The 14107-nt window shown below is 45.0% G+C and overlaps 1 protein-coding gene across 5 annotated transcripts in view; it reads left to right on the top strand.

Moving 5' to 3' along the window:
* PKP4 (plakophilin 4) overlaps positions 1–14107 on the top strand; it is a 187145-nt gene that overhangs the window by 23435 nt on the left and 149603 nt on the right. Inside the window, exon 1 of one of the 5 annotated variants that reach the window (XM_025199921.1) lies at positions 392–536. The exons of the other annotated variants lie outside the window; for them this stretch is intronic. The gene's annotated coding sequence lies outside the window, so the exon portion shown is untranslated. Of the gene's footprint in view, positions 1–391; positions 537–14107 lie in introns of those variants that run through there. 5 annotated transcript variants of the gene reach the window in all.

Here is a 14107-nt window from a genome sequence, read left to right as displayed (position 1 = left end):
TGCCTGCCTCCTACCTGAAGTTCTTCATATCATTGTTTTAGTTTTTATATATGGGGTAGAAATTCTAGAGTACAGCACCTACAGAGCAGATTTTCAGAGATGGAGAGTGCATGCTACTGAAATAAAAGATGTGACTAGCTTTGCTGCGATGCAGAAAGTAAACAGGGAGAAACTTCTCCTGCACAGTCTCCCAGACAGAAAAGTTTTATATACTGTTTGCTTTACAGGCCCATCTGCCGCAGTGCAGACGAGGCACCCATGAAGAAGACTGCTGACTCTCAGTGCCAGGTCCAGATGCTCAGAAGCAGAAGAAAGAGGCAAGGGATGACCTGCTGATAAAAGATGCGCAGGGACTTTGGCAGAAAGTCTGACTGCCTCTTCAAGCCTCAAAGAGATGCTGGAGCGTGAGTGCAAATACAAGCTGGGAGAAAGCAGAAGATGGTATCCATTGCTTGAGATCATGCCAAGGGGATGCAGGAGCAAAAGAGCCAGCAGCAGATGGACCTTTTTTGCATGTTATATTTGATGGCCAACAGGTACTAGAAATGCCCCATCAGGCCTGGACTCAGTCATGGTCATTATATTACCAAATCCTGCTGCCAGTAATCTTTTGGTGGAATGTCCATATACATATGGTCATCTGTACCAAACAAATGGTGTATCCCAAAATATATAGGAACATCAGAGGATTAACAAGTCAGCTTGCTTATGTGCATATAACCTTTTAGGTTATGGATTGCTCTTAGGGAAACTAAGAGCTGGTAGTGTTTACTTCGAATAAGTTATTTTGTCTTGTACTACAAAAGTATTTTAGCAAAAGGAGAGGGTGAGAAATTTCACAACACTTGACTCTTTTTTTCTAATGCAGTATTGGCTTCGCAACACATACACAAACAGATTGTCTGGCTCAAGATACCTGTATGAACATCTAATTCCTTTCCCCCCTTCCCTCATTTCCTTTTCCAAGCTAAAGTTTGTGAGAACACAAGGTGCCCCTTACTTCCTTAGTTCTCTTAAGCTGCGGTATCTAACCTTTTTTAACAAGTGTACCCCTTCTGGTGGCAGCGGCCAGATGCGGGGCAGGGGCTCACACGTGGAGGCCGCTGCCGCCAACCACCATTCCGTGCCACCGTCATTGCACCCAGCTTTCCCACAGCCAGTTGTACATGCAGCTCTGTGGGCTGCTGACAGGACTCATGCCCAGCCAATCGCATGCTGCGTGTCAGCAGACTATGGGGCCGCGTGTGTGACTGGCCACGGAAAAGTGACACGTGGCAGCGCAGGGTAGTGGGCAGTGGCCACCACCACGTGAGCCCCTCATCCCTACACCTGTCCTCAGAGGGGCACCTCCTCGCTGTCAGCTATTTACCAAGGGCAGCAGCCAAGCAGGAGAGCAATCGGGTGGAGGGCAGGGAGGTGTTGTGTGGGGCCAATGGCGCCCAGCGTGCCCCTCCCTCTCCCCTTGGTAAGAGGCGACATGCGGCATGCACTGGGGGAGGTGCCACCGTCCCCTGGGTGCGCTCCGTCCGTGTCCGCCCACACATACCCCCTATGACCTTTCCAAGTACCCATAGGGGTACATGTACCCTCAGTTGACAACCCCTGTCCTAAGCCAAAGCTAGCCAATGTTCTGGCTGCATATAGTAAAACAGGACCACCATCTTCCCCGATCCTGGCAAAAATGTTCCCCTTTCCCTCTTGCATATTGTGTAGAGCACAGTAATATCAATTGTGCATGTACTGCATTCCAGATTATTTTTAGACATTACCATTTGGCCTTCAGTAGGAAAGGTAACCATTCTACCACCTTCCTTCACTGTTCCAGGAAGTAAATGAAACTTTTGCCAAATGTTTCTAATTAGGGTAGCTTTTCATAAGCCAGGACATGAATGAGGATAGATTGTATCTCCCAAAAGGCCAGTGGGCACACATACTTCCTCACTTATATTATTGGAATGGAATAAATTTCCAGTTTGTCCAGATTGAAAAAGAATGAGTCTTTGTGTTAGCATTCTGCCCCAGTGCTAATCATTTTAAGCATGCAGTACAGTTTAGTACTAACTCTCATCCTATTCCAGAGCATCTACCTAGCACAGGGAGATTGCATAGCTCTGAAAAACCTGCATTAGATGTTTCTGCTTCTGCATGCCTCATAATTTCCTCAGCAAAACATGGTGCTGTCTCCATATGATTTTAGACCCCTGCATGAAGCCAGTATTCCATAGGGTTGGATACCTCCCTTTGTTCTGCAAGCCTTGATGCACCACAGTAGAATATTGCCCTTTACTATAATGTAATCATGTGTTTTTGTAGGGGTTGGAAGAAACAGATGATGGGTCTATGTGCTATCTATTACTCAAGAGCATTATGGGTTGCCCATTCCATTCTTGCTTCTGTTATGGGATATATGCAGTCTATCCCATACCTGGGATATTCGTACCTGGGCAAGTCAAAGCAATATGGTTCTGGTTTACTGATGTCAAAAAACCCCAGTGTTTTATTTTAAGATGGCGTGCCCCTGTGCTGAGTGCAGCGCATGTCCAGAAGAGGCATCATGTTAGTTTGACCTGGCTCACTCAACATCTGTATAGGTTGGGTGCTTAAGCATGCTTAAGCACCCAACCTATACAGATACTGCAGAGCCACATTGAACATCAGCCCAACCCCCCCCAGCCCAGAGGCCTGGGTACCGACCCTACAGCCAGGGGGCCACAAGTTCAAAAAAAACCAGGGGATGACCCCGAGCTGGCGCCCTCTTAGTCCAGAAAACAAAACAAAAAAATTGCACCCCAGGTGCACCAGACCTCCCTGGCCTTAAATTTTTCTCAAGCAAATCCCGGGACGTCATTCTCCCCCTGTACTCGGCCTTAGTGAGGCCGCAGCTGGAGTACTGTGTCCAGTTTTGGGCTCCACAGTTCAAAAAGGATGTGGAGAAGCTTGAGAGAGTCCAGAGAAGAGCCACGCGCATGATCAGAGGTCAGGGAAGCAGACCCTACGATGACAGGCTGAGAGCCCTGGGGCTCTTTAGCCTGAAAAAGGGCAGGCTCAGAGGTGATCTGATGGCCACCTACAAGTTTATCAGGGGTGACCACCAGCATCTGGGGGAACGTTTGTTCACCAGAGCGCCCCAAGGGATGACGAGGTCGAATGGTCACAAACTACTTCAAGATCGTTTCAGGCGGGACATAAGGAAGAACTTCTTTACTGTCCGAGCCCCCAAGGTCTGGAACAGCCTGCCACCGGAGGGGGTTCAAGCGCCTTCATTGAACACCTTCAAGATGAAACTGGATGCTTATCTTGCTGGGAGCCTATGACCCCAGCTGACTTCCTGCCATTTGGGCGGGGGGCTGGACTCGATGATCTTCCGAGGTCCCTTCCAGCCCTGATGTCTATGAAATCTATGAAACTAACACACTTCCTCTTCTGGTAAAGCACTGTTTTTTGGTTGGTTGGTTGTTGTTTTTTTCCATGCCTGTCAGCACCCTAATTGTCTAGCAAACATACAGTACCACAGTTGATTTGTTGCTACCAAATTCATTAGACACAAGCCTGTGCTAGTCTGAGATAGCCAGCTGCCTGACAGCAAAAGCAGCCTGCTTCTGGAATGTCGTCTTTCAACTGTGTGTCCTACAATGAAAAGCTGGGATTACCTGGACCTGTGCTGCTTTCATCCTTTGGAAATTGTAGCATTAATCATGCTAGGCATACAGTACAATTAAGTGCTACCGCATGTCCCGCTCCAGAACATCTGCCTGGCATAGGGTGATGGCCCAGCTCTGAAAAATCTGCATTCTATGTCTGCATGCAGCCTACATAATTTCCTTAGCAAAAGATAGTGCTGTGTCTACCCAGTCTCAGACTCTTTATATAACTTCTGCTCCCAGAATGATGGTGATATTGATGTCAACATTTCAAGGTACAATTCCCAGTTTCGCAATAGAATAGAGGTCATAAATACAAAAGTCAAAATAAGGTACAGTGTTTAGTGTTGAGCAAATACTACTCCCAACCATGTGCTCAAATTGGACAGGAAAAATCGGCACGCATATACAGTGTAAGTGTGAAAGGAGCAGTTTTGAGTAGCATAGGAAAAACAACCAGAAAATATGTCCTTAGAAGGCCTTATCTTTCACATAATTAAGTACAGCAACAGTGTGCCTGCAGTAACTCAAATGTGGTTTGAACTACCCTTTGCAGTGTGGATGCTTACATTGGAGCTAAGTGAAAATAAGCCAAGAATACCCCACTTCCATTTTGTCCCACCATTTTGTGTCCTGACCCCTTCAGTTCCATTGGCCAATGAGAACCAATATTTTGTAACTGCAACTCTTGCACAGAACAGCTATTTCTCTGCAGAACATTGCCAAACCTAGAACCACTTGCAAATAACTACTTGCTATCGGAAAAGGAGAGGCAGCTGCAAAAGAAAGAGCTAACCGAGAGAGTCCTAGTGGAGCACCAGGGTACTCCTTGAAGCAGGCAGAATCAGCAGCAGCCCTCCGAAAGGACCAGCTCAGGAAGGAGGAGGAAGTATTCCCAAGGTGGGACCTGAATGCAGTTGTCAGTTTGGAGTTTGGTTCTCACTAGGTGTTTTGCTGTTGCTGGGCAGAGGTTCTGAGTACCGGCCACTTCATTTTTTTTTTGCATTTTGAGCCTGGACAATACTACTGTTGATTGAGTGGGAGTAGGATTAGGCCTTGTGTATGCATGTTATTCTTTTCAATTCCTTGGACCGCATTTATGTTGATAAGAAGTGTCTGCTAGAAAAGAACTTCACTGTTTAGAAGTGAGTTAAGTTTTTGGTCACAAAGGAAGACTAAATCCTGGCCTTCTTATTGGAGAGGAGGGGGTTAAAGAATAAGGATAAAAGAGTTCGGTACGGAATGTCAGCAAAAAGAAGAAAAGCTACAGAATATATCAGGGCTGCTGTTTTACGTGTTAGTTAGAAATTGGCTCTGTACAGTATTCTGTTGGATTTGGACAAGAAGAATTGAATTCAGGTCTTATTGTTTTAGTAATGCAAGTACCCTCAAAATGATGTATAATAATTTGTGTTTGCAGGTATTTAAGTATATTTTAGTGACAGGAGGGAGTTGCATGCAAGTACTTGACTGAGATTTGTGCAAAAATACCCCATTTATTTGAAATAACATAAATGAAATGGGAAGAGATAGGGGGATAGGAGGCTGGCCTACTTGATCTTTTGTAGACCACAGTTCTAAATGCTTTAGTAGGCACAGGGGGCGGTTAAATGGAAGCAGTTATTTTCATATTTAATTAAAATGAGACTAACAGAATGACTAGAGATGGCCAAAGAATCAATCCCTTCTTGATTGCTTTATAACCTGAAGAGCCTCCTGTTTCATGCTGCAGATCCCCCATTGAGGCTGGATTCTCTATCTCCTATTCCAGCTTATTCTTCTGCAATACTGCCTTCTGTTTCCCAGCCATTTGTCTTCATCTGACACCCCTCTGTTCCTCTTGCTGCAGGAGGAGTATGAGATACCAGCTACACATCACTGTTGCACGCTAGCTAGCTGCTGAAGAGATTTCAATCTCAGTCAAAATCACTTTCAATTAATGTATTTATTTCCTTGGAATTTGCAATGGCATCCTGTTAATTGTTTAGTTGTTAATAATCTTTCTAGAAAAACAGGGTAGATGAGACTTCTAATTTTAATGTAAAGCAAGTTGATGAAAATAAATTTTAAAAGGCCAGTATGTCAAGCTTTTATATACCATGAGAAAAATTAAACGGGTACATCCCTTTTTCTTGTTATTGTTCTTTTTCTTTCTTTTTACATTCAGGTCTCTCTTAATATCTATAAATAGCTTTGTAGAAGAAAGTCCTAGTTTCTACGAGTCAGTATAATAATAAACAGTCTCCTACCTCTTTGTGCATAGGTCTTATCTACCTTTTGGATGGAATATCCACTGTACTCAGGTGTCTGACTATATTGCTTTATAACAGTGGTGCTCAGCCTTCCAACGCCATGGGCTAGATGAGTGGCATGGGGCCATTCCAGCCAGATCCATTACAGGGTTAATCCTCAGGTTAGATCCAGCGTGCCGGCCCGACTCTGTGGTTAGGGACAGACATTCAAAAAGCCTGAGCCTGAATTGATTCAATCTTTGCAGGTTAGTCTAACCTGGCTAGGCTGAATCACTGTGTAACTGCACAGACATCCCAGAAATGCAGGCATATGCCTGCAGTAGCTCAGGCTAGAAGCCGGAGGTTGCTAAAGCAGCCATCCCTTCCTTTCCACAGTGCTGAGCTGAGGGGTCAAGGCCAGGCCCTGGCAGGATGCTCTGATTAAGGTGTCCCCCTCACCCCTTCTGACCAGCCCAGCAGGAAATCGATAAGTGTTTATCAACCCATTAAGAAAACAACAGGGGGACATTACCAGCTACATGTTGATTCTGCTTTTGTCCCATCTGCAACAGCATGGACCATAGCCAGCATGTGGCCTGCTAGCTAATGCTGAGAGGGGTCTGTGTAAGGCAGAGGGGACAGGGGAATAATCCCTGCTTAGTAGGGAGTGGAGAGGGGAGAGCAGAGGGAAGCCAGCAGATGCCTGCAGTCTCTACTCAGCTGCAGCCAGGGAGCAGAGGGGAGGAGCCAGCTCTGCTTTGGAGCAGAGTGCCCCGCCCAGCCCAGAGAGCATGCTGAGATGCTGGGGGAGTCTGGTTTAACTTAAACCAGCAAGGGGTCTGGGACAGAAGTTTCATAAACGGGTTTGACACAAATCAGTTAAGTCTGATACTACATTCAACCAGGTTTATCTCAAACTGGTTTCAGCCATTTTCAAACTGGTTTATGTGCACTGAACATCTGTTCTGTTACAGGCTTAAACCAGTTGCTGATCACTTAAGCCAGTTTATGTGTAATGCCTGTCCCTAGCCTGTGTGCCAGATCCAGCTTCAGAGCGACCCTGTGAACCTGTCCTTCTGCATGCTAACCCATGACATCCGGCCCGCAGGGCTTTCCACAGGTCCAGGAATTTAGAAGCAGGGAGCAGCAATTAGTGCTGCCACTGTTCGCTTCCCACCAAATTTCCAAACCCATGGGGAGACCTGCAGGCTGAATGACAGAGCTTCATTGGCTGACAGTTGAGCACCGTTGCATCATAGCATCCACTGGAGTATATGCGTCTTCATACCATTACAAAAGTGTGAGCAATTGTATGAAATGGGTATCATTATTTGCTATCATTTTGCTTATTTTAATATATAATCTAATAACTATTTTGTATAAAGTATATAACTTTCACAACTTTCTCTAGACGTTTTCCAGATAACAGCAGCTAAAATGTTGTCACAATTGAAATGGATCAAAAATGCCAATCTGAATTTGATTTTTGGGTCTGAAAATATGATCTGCCAAAATTTAAAAAAATTTTTCAGTCGCATATACTTAAGGATTTGGGAAACAGTAGATTATTTCAAGCATTGACATGACTAGCACGGTTTTTGTGTGTTTTAAATCACTCAAGAAGACGTCTGTGTTCATGGCATTGTCCTTTTTGTTTAACAAACGGAGCCTTTTCATAACGTACTTCTAGTTGCATCTGTTCTGAATTGATTAAAAGGTGAATAATTTCCTGGCTATTGTATTCTATCTATACATTTGTCATGAAGCCCTTTGGGAACTCTATTTCACACCATTATTTGATTATATTGCTCAGACTCATGATTGCAATAAATATACTTTTACTTAACTGTATATCATGAGTGTATCAAAATAACTTTTTAATAAACTACTTCAATTGAAGTTAGTTTGTGCTTTGCGTGTGTGTACGTGTGTGCATATATGTGTGCATGAGCATGTGGGAATATATATGCATGTAAGTAAGGATAGGAAACCATTCCTACTCACAGAGTTCTCTTGTAGAATTCCCAAAAGGCTGCTGACTCACTCACAAGATCATTGAGAAGACTAGTGAGGATGCACTTCTTGTTGTGTCTTCAGGACCTATGTATAGTATACTGTTCTGGTTTGATAGATTGATTTAGTTGCTTGTTTTCTCTACAGGAATGGTGCATGGATCAGGGCAAGCTGGCTGAGGCTCAAGCCAGATCAGACTGAGATGATGTTGATTTTAGGAAATAACTGAAAAGAATAGCCATGGTAGTTGCTTCCTTTTTGAGGGTAATATGTTGCCTTTTCGATATAGGTCAGTCTGAAGGCCTGTTTAGACTTCCAGCTGATAACTCAGCGATCAGATAAGTTTCAGCTGAAAATGCAGGGTTTTCCTTTCCCTCTTCTCTTTATGAAAGTTGAAAGTTTTGGAGAAAAAAATGTGTTAAAAGAAGTGCTCAAACTCTGGTCTGCGGGTTAAATCTAGGTGACAGAGCCATGGATTTGGCCTATGGTACTCCCCGTGGGTCCAGAAATTTGGCACCAGGAAGTAGGCCTGCCACCATTTGCCACATTGCCAAATGTCCAAGCCCTGTGGGCCAGATAACATGGCCCTGAATGTGGGGCAGGGCCATGAGTGCAATGTGCCACTGTGCCTGACCCAGCATGCGGCATGTGGAGCCAGGACTGGAGCCAAGGCTCAGTCCAGAATGTGGGGCCGGACCCTTGTGTCAGCCTGGACCCTACTCCAGTTCAGCTGCAGACCGACCTTACACCACTCATCTGGCCCAAGGACCACCTTTTGTCTAAAAAGATCAGCTAATTAAGTCCTTCTCCACTTAGGGTACATACAAACATTCAGGGAGGTTAGGGGGAGGTTATATCGGGTTAAAAATGGCCATCTGACCTAAGGCAAATCAAGGGAGGGGGAAGGGGCTAGTAGAGGGGTTTGGTGGAAACGGGGGGCTAATGGGGCATGTGGCGGGGTTTGGGAGGATTGGGGGGATTGGCAAGATTGGTGAGATTTTCTGCTCCTGCCAAACCTACCCAGTCCCCACCTTCCCCAGGCTACCCTCGATCCCGCTGAACTGCCCCATGTCCTGCAAACTGTGCCTAGGGCTGATTTTACTAGTGTTCACTCATCCTGGGAACCTGATTGAAGTAAGTCAGGGTTGGGGGCAAGGGGTGGGTAGATCAGGGAGACATGGATGGGGGGGCTTTTGGCTTTGGGGGGGGGGGTTGACAGGATTGGGGGAATAGTCCAGGGGCTATCTTTAGTCCCATGACTGCCCCCCTCATCCACTCCCAGATGAACAAACTCCCCTCAGAGAAGCAAACCACCCCTTGCTTCTGCCTGCCCTTCTCCCCAACCTCAGCTTACTTATTGGCTTCCAGCACTGGCTAACACTGGCACTGGGAGCAGCTTGTGGGATCAGTTGGGGCTTGGTGGGTAGGGGTCATGGCTGGCTGGTTTACCTGGGGAGGTTGTTTCGAGGTGGGGGAAGGGGCTCAGAGGCTCAATATAGTCCCGTGCCGGGGGGTGTGTAGGAAAAGTGCAGTTCCTGGACTGGGGCCAGTGTCTGGGCTTTCCCAGCCCCCGGGCTCTGCTGGGAACTATACAAAAGTTCAGCTGGATTGGTCTCACTGTACCCGATTTAACTTGGAATACCTCTAAGGCAGGCTTAAATTAAATCAGGTCAGCCATTTTTTTCACCTCTCTAACCTTCCTGGAACTTCTGTACAGTTTGTGCTTAGATTGACCTAACTAGGGTTTAAATAGAAGGTCAACACATAGGCAAACTAAGTGAGATTGGGTGGCTATTTTTCACACGATCTAACTTCCCCCTAACCTTTCTGAATGTCTGAACCTAGCTTTAGTTTTATGTACTTGATCCTTTAAGAGCTTCAGCATACACCTGTCCAAGTTATAAGCCAGTTTTCTTTTATAGCCACAGTGCTTTACATAATATGATAGGATAAAAGAGTTAGCTATGGAGGTTAGACCAGGATCTCTGTATCAATGCTTATAGCAGGAGTCATCAACATTTTTGGGCAGAGTGCCAAAACCCAACCTGAGCTTGTAAGATGTTATGTGCCAGGGTGGACAGCAGGGGAGCTGTGAGGTGCCTGATCCTTCTTGTGGCAGCACAGCCCCATCCCCTTCCCCATGGTCTGCCCCAAGGCTCACATGCCATGCTCTGGCACCCATGACGGCGATTGTCTACCCCTGGCTTATACCAAGAATAAAGTTGAATTCTTAAATGTAGAGCACTGTTATTCTCAAAGTAACAATAGCATCTTGTGAATTACGGCTTTTCAATTATTAAATTTTTTATGTTAAGAAAATATTCCAGATTTGAGATTGGAATCAGTAGCAAGGAAAGTTTAGAGGAAAACTTCAGTGAACAATGTTTCCGACTTTTGATAAACAATTTTGACAAGATAAATTTATATTTAAAAACAATCTTCCCAATCGTCTTCTGTGACTTTGTCCAGTGAATGAAGCTGTTGTTGCCTTCAAAAGGATCTTCCTTTCTATTGACTATACTACAGAAATGAAAATTATTTCCCATTATAAACATGGAAAAGTTTCAGATTTGCTAGGTAAATTCTATAATTAAAAAAATATTCAGTTGATCTCACTTGGTTAAATGAAAATACTTTTTTTTAAACTTGAGAAGTATATCCAGCAGTGCAAAAATTTAGCAATGCCATGTTTTATTTACTAATGATAAATCTTTCTTTGCCTATGTAATATCAAATAATAATAACCATTATTCTGCCTTTTAATTTTTATAATTTTAATTTAATTAAAGCACGTGGTTTAAATGCATTCATTTTTTAATTACAATTTTTATCTCCCCATGTCTAGAATCAGCTAGTTCTGTTTGATTTGGGGGAAAAATTTGGCAACTTTCTCCTTGAAACTAGCAACTATACAAATACAGTATAATTTCTGTAATGATTATTTTTGTTTTTATTCTGTAGAACATATTATTGCTTGGTGTTCTTAATTTTCATTCTACTTTTAAATAATATAAAGTCACTTTTGGCATGCATTTTATATTACCAAAATTTTATGTTGTAAAATTAAGAATGCTGTGCATTATGGGACTCTTTTTATTAAGAAGCAGTAGAGATTTGATCTGTAGATACAGAAAAGCCTGCTAATGAGTTGAGTTTCAATATGAAGTCACTGTGAAGTAATCTAGGTTGCTAGGACATGAATTTACAGCGCCTTGGGCTGTTGATTTAATGGTGCAATCCCAATAATCACACTTCCTGCCATGCCACAGATGCATGTCAGGACAAGAGATTTTTGGGATCAGATCCAAATTGTACCATTACTACTTGCCAGTGCAGGGGGTGCCCAACATCATAATCCTGCAAATTGAGCGCTGGGTGCCCGCAGCCCAGCATAACCCAGTGCTGATGGTTGGTCCCAGGCTTGGGACTGCACCAGGCCTGGTTCAGATACTTGTAGAACTTCAAGAAAATATTTTCATAGTAGGTACAAATAAAGAGGGGGGGGTTATTAATATTGTGAGTAGGGATTGTGTGTTTGTACACTTACATGTTAGCCCTGTCATGAAAAGTTTAGTTAATTTTGTGATTTGGAGAATCCTTCCCTGGCTACTCATTTATTAAGTATCCTCCTTAGCCTATGAATTTTCAAGATCAACAGCTTCAGTTGCATACTCTAAACAGATGATGTCTAGGAGCATTTTCCATAACTCCTGCAGGGGAAAAAAATCAGTCAGTATATGAATAATATAGCATGCAACTCGGGCTCAGATTTTGCCATCAGATTCAGTTGTGTGTAAATGTTTTGGCTATGCAAATACTGATGTGAAGGTCTAGAATGGGTGTTTATTGTATTTAAGGATTAAAGCATTATGAATAGTGAGTCTGTAAGTCAGGGGTCAGCAACCCCTGGCACATGTGCCGAGCGTGGCACACAAGGCCATTTTGCTTGGCACGCTGCAGCCAGCCCCAGCTCCAGGTAGCTGTTGCCAGCGACGGAGCCCGGGTTGCTCCCAGCAGGGTGTGCAGCGACCCAGCTGCCTGCTGGGAGCAGCCCAGGATCCTGGCTGGCAGCAGCCCCCCAGAGCCGGGACCGGCCGCAGCCGGGAGGCTCCAAACAGCTGTGCCGGGCTCCAGGTGGCTCTGACATCAGCTCCTCACCGGTGAGTGCAGGCGCGCCTCGGAGCGGGCAGTGGGGGAGGGGCCTGAGGCAGCACAGCCCTGGTCTCTTCCCCGCTCCCGGCACGCAGGTGATGAGCTCAGCGCAGCTGTTTGTAGCCAGCCTGGGCTCTGGGCAGCTGCAGCAAGCAGCGGCCAGAGAACAAACAGCTGTGCTGGGCTGTATAGCTCTGGCATCAGCTCCATGCTGGTGGCAACTTCGCGCGCGCCTCGGGGCGGGCTGTGCTGTCCCACTGTCCGCCCCAAGGTGCGCGCACAGTCGCCGCCGGCAAGGAGCTGTGTAGTCCGGCGCAGCTGTTTGTACTCTGCCCTCTGCTTGCTGCAGCTGCCCAGAGCCCGGGCTGGCTACAAACAGCTGTGCCGAGCTCATCACCTCCGTGCCGGGAGCGGGGGAGAGACCGGGGCTGCACTGCCTCAGGCCCCTTCCCCACTGCCCGCTCTGAGGCGCGTCTGTACTCACCGGTGAAGAGCTGATGCCGGAGCTGCCCGGAGCTGGGCACAGCTGTTTGGAGCCTCCCAGCTGCAACTGGCCCCAGCTCTGGGGAGCTGCTGCCAGCCGGGATCCTTGGCTGCTCCCAGCAGGCAGCTGGGATGCTGCAAGCCCTGCTGGGAGCAGCCCAGGCTCCAGCAGCTACCCAGAGCCAGGGTAGCTGCTGGCAGCCACAGAGCCTGGGCTGGGGGGGCAGGGGCTTTGGGTGGGGGGCAAGGGGTACAAGCAGGGCATTCTGCTGTGTACCCCTTGCCTTCATTTTGTTTTTCTGCCATGCCAGCACTCCGGCACCTTCCGAGGTAGGCATTGTGGTGTTTTTCGGCACACCGGCCAAAATACGTTGCCTACCTCTGCTGTAAGTAATCATTTTAATAGTGGTTATTTTAGGAATCATTAGATATGTATAGCTGTTGCATGCTACACATTCTATTTTTTTCAGAAGTCTTACTTTGTAAGTTAACATTTATTAATCAGTTCAAGATCATCATCACAGTTTGGGGTGGGGGCGGGGTGGGTATCTGTACTGCTTAGAACATAAATTGGATCTCTTCACTCAAAGAACTTTCTGCCGTCCAGTGGAAGAAGTCTGGAGATAGAAAACAACCTTTCTCATTTTGGCTGTACAGATACTATTTTAAAATATTTTTTGCTGGCCTCTGCCTTGTGTGTTTATATTAAGATTGGCAGTGAAGAAAAGGGATGCGCTGTATTTACCCTTTGACTAAACTAGTGAAGTGCCAAAATCAGGGTTACCAAAGCTCCATATTATTGTCCTGCATAGATATGCTGGTCAGGGCACTGAACACATTAAGGGAGGGTACTTTCAGACTTGGTTTAGTGATATTTTGTAATTAGTGAAGTCAGTGTATTAAAATGAAGAGAACATTATTTCAACTGAAACAAAAAGCATATAAAAGAGGTTAACATTTATATTCTTTTTAGTTCATTCATATGTTTAACCTTTTTAGAAGGGCTAACCAGTCAGCACATATAATATTTAACTAATATGGTTTAGGATTTAATGAAGTTCATATAGATGTATTATTATTATTTCTTGGCCTTTTTCAGAGATCTGGTGAACTGTGGATTTCAGTATCTTTGAAAGTCAGCTCATTTGTTTCTAGCATTAATAATTGCTTACTGGTTGCTCCTTCCCCCACTGCCCCCACCCTGTGCCAGTTGGGTACAAGTTCCACTTACAACCTTATGGGGGGGAAAAGCAAAGCAAAACAGTGAATGTTATTTTGATGACTATTTTTTCCTTAATGGCTGCACTTAGAAATCTTTCTTACCAAAATACAAGACTTGTGTACTTTAAAATAAATTAGGATTCTAATAGAATACTAATAGTTACTAATAGAATACAGGTAAAGATCTGTCTAACAAATAGGCAAAATGTATCCCAACAAAATTCTGTATTGTTCTGCAGCAAAGTACAGCCATCTGCCAACCTATCTCCATTTAAGTGTTTGTGTTTTCATCATTTCCTAACAAAAAAATTGAAGAGATGTTGTGAGCCAAAATTTATGGTGCTGTCAATGCCTTCTGCAAAAGGT

Source organism: Alligator sinensis, unplaced genomic scaffold (assembly GCF_000455745.1).
Source record: "Alligator sinensis unplaced genomic scaffold, ASM45574v1 scaffold389_1, whole genome shotgun sequence".
Lineage (NCBI taxonomy): Eukaryota > Metazoa > Chordata > Crocodylia > Alligatoridae > Alligator > Alligator sinensis.
Note: the sequence above shows the minus strand (reverse complement) of the source record. Positions and strands in the feature narration are given on the sequence as shown.